Consider the following 3,053-nt stretch of genomic DNA (forward strand, 5'->3'; position numbering starts at 1 on the left):
GTCTGGACTCATGAGTGATTGGCGTGGCCTTGTGGTCCCCACCCTACCGAGGGGCGCCGATGCATAGGGCCCGCCCCCTCCTGGTGCGCGGGTGTCTGTGCGCTCCTTCCCTGCCGGCTGCCTGGAGGCGCCGCCAGAGGGCAGGGAGAGGCCGCCTGCCGACTCCCCGGTGCGCGCCTTCCCGCCGCGCGGAACCCCGGAATCCACACGGTCCACTACGGGGAGTCAAGGACCGGCCACGTTTCAGAGTATCCGGAGACGGAAGCCGTCCTTAAATCTCCCCATTTCTGGACCTGCTCTTCCCGGTGGGTCAGGCTTCATTCAGTTGAAGGGCTCTTTCTGAGGGTCTGGGTGTTCAGAGGCGCGCGACTAGCCCAGCGGCGGGCTTCGAGTTCGGAGAGAGCCAAAACCCGCCCTCCAGCGGCTCACGAGGATGGAATCTGCAAAGATTTTGGCTCCCTCAGAGCCCAGTTCTTTTTGTTTCCCTTTTCAGAGCCGATTGTTTCCCATTTCATACTTGGTTACTGGCCCAAATCCAGCGATTCCTTCCAAACACTGCATAAAGTTGGCGAGAACTGGGTCTGTGAGCGCACACTGCCGCCTTGAGATGGACCATTTTTTAAATGCGTAACGCTCTACCTTTTTAGATCTTTCATTTAAGATTAGAACTTGAGAGCAACTCGTATTCCAGACTGTCGCTCCACAGGCTATTCCTGAGAAAATGGGTACCTAACTTTTCGGAGAAGACCAGTTCTGAGAACAGGTTTGTCAAACCATGACTATGACCCCAAAGGCATAAAAATAACAAAGGGATCAGTGGCACAACTGAAATCTTGAGGTCTGTACCTGAGGCTGCCCGTTATGATTTGCAGTGTTTGATATCGTAAAACTCCAGTCTTGACCGATATGTCTATTCCAGCAAGTCCGAAGCTCTCAATAGTGATCAAGGACAGTTCTCTCCTCCAGCATACACCACAGTTATGAACTGGACTAGTTTTTAAAGCAGACTCAACACTTTTAGAGCTTCATCTAAGATTCTGACTTGAAAGATATTCTGTTCCACACAGACTGTCCGTGGTGGCATGGAGAACAACCAAAAGGTGGTTAAGAGCAGTAAAAGAAATAATTATTGGACATATCATGGAAGCAAAAGGCATATATGTGATGGATTCAACTGCAGGAGCTTAATATAGGGACATGCATTCTAACTGCTGCTTTTATTATCTCTCTTAAGAATTAGTCCTGTAAAATTCTCTTGCTGGCTTTATCTGGAATACGCTTCAGTTTTTTTATGTAATATAATTTGTAGCCCATATTTCCGAAAACCAGACCTCCCCAACTAGGTCATGTATCTTTCACTCTCATCTTTATTGGATGACTTGAGGCTGGGCAATATCTATATGGATACCATATTCCTTGCTATTTCTTGGTAGCCTATGTCATTAGTAAATTTGAAGATCAATGGCTTCTCATAAAATAAAACACATTATTTGGTTTTATGAATACATGAGATTACAACCTTGAAATATCTATTTCTGTTATTATCAAGAATGAGAAAATATACCCCCCTTCCTCCAAATTAAATGAAGCTTTCACATTCATGTGAATCTCATCAGATTTGAGTGTATGTATTATTTAATTATGATTTATTAATTAGACTCTTTCCCTCCTATGCTAAAGAAGAAATGTGTCCCCAAGCAATGCATTAAACTTTCTGAAAGACAAGTGGTGCCAGATGAGATTAAAAATACAGTTACTGTAATAGAGAATATTGTTTTGTTCACTTTACTTGTTGATAAACACTCCCTCAGTAACTATTCGTGGGTTTCTCAAAAGCAACATTCCATGTATCAGGAGTAGGTATGCACAGAAGCAAGATCTGTAACAAAGAAACCGAATTTCTGTAAGATCTGGGAAACATTCCTTTCATCTCAGGTACCGAAGACTCCAGCTGAAGAGAGGGACTGGGGAGGAAGCGGGGAGGCTTGTCTGTTTGTGGACCATCATGGAGTGCTGTATTTCCTGACCTTTCTTGTTTCTACGCATTTTAACAGAGTAATGCTTGAAGTGTGTGACTTTGGACATCTGCTGCTTTAAAAGGCCCAGTGAGTTCCCAACCAAATCCTTAAACTCAATCTATTGATGTGTTTGTCTAATAAATTTTGTTTGTAATAATTTATTTCTAATTATTTCTTGTTTATTAGCAAAGCTCTTAAATAATTCTATAACTATCAGAGGTTGTATATCTTCCCATCCTCACCCCTCACCATCTGGCATTCACCAGTAGAAAGTATTTCTACCTTAACATGACTATTTTCTTAAGCCACCCTTTTCAGATTCTTGCTAGGTACATAGTGGTTCCACTTGTGGGCGGTATACACAGTATACACAAATCTACACAAATTAAATTAATACCATTAATACCAGATTTCTGGGACATTAGCTTCCTAGCCTGCTTTACAAGTTCTGAGTAACCCATAAGGAGTCTGGGAGGCAACTTTGCAGACTTGGGCCATCCACTGGTCATAAATTTCAGATGTTAAAAATGACTATTTAAAAATGATCTTATTTACAAATCATAAACAGACACAGACATAGAAAACAAATTTGGTTGCTAAAGGGGGAGGAATAAATTAGGAGCTTGAGATTAGCATATACAAACTACTATATATAAAAAACATAAACAAGGTCCTATTATATAGCACAGGGAACCATATTCAAAATCCTATAATAAACCATTATGGAAAAGAATATGAAAAAGCATGTATCTCTCGATATAGCTGAATCACTTTGCTGTACACGAGAGTCTAACACAACATTATAAATCAACTATACCATTTCAGGTTCCCATGTGAAACCATGTGCTGCTGCTGCTAAGCCACTCCAGTCGTGTCCGACTCTGTGCGACCCCATAGACGGCAGCCCACCAGGCTCCTCTGTCCCTGGGATGCAATAACTGTGGTGTTGGAGAAGACTCTTGAGACTCCCTTGGACTGCAAGGAGATCCAACCAGTCCATCCTAAAGGAGATCAATCCTGGATGTTCATTGGAAG

Source organism: Bison bison, unplaced genomic scaffold (genome assembly GCF_000754665.1).
Source record: "Bison bison bison isolate TAMUID 2011002044 unplaced genomic scaffold, Bison_UMD1.0 scf7180017864456, whole genome shotgun sequence".
Lineage (NCBI taxonomy): Eukaryota > Metazoa > Chordata > Mammalia > Artiodactyla > Bovidae > Bison > Bison bison.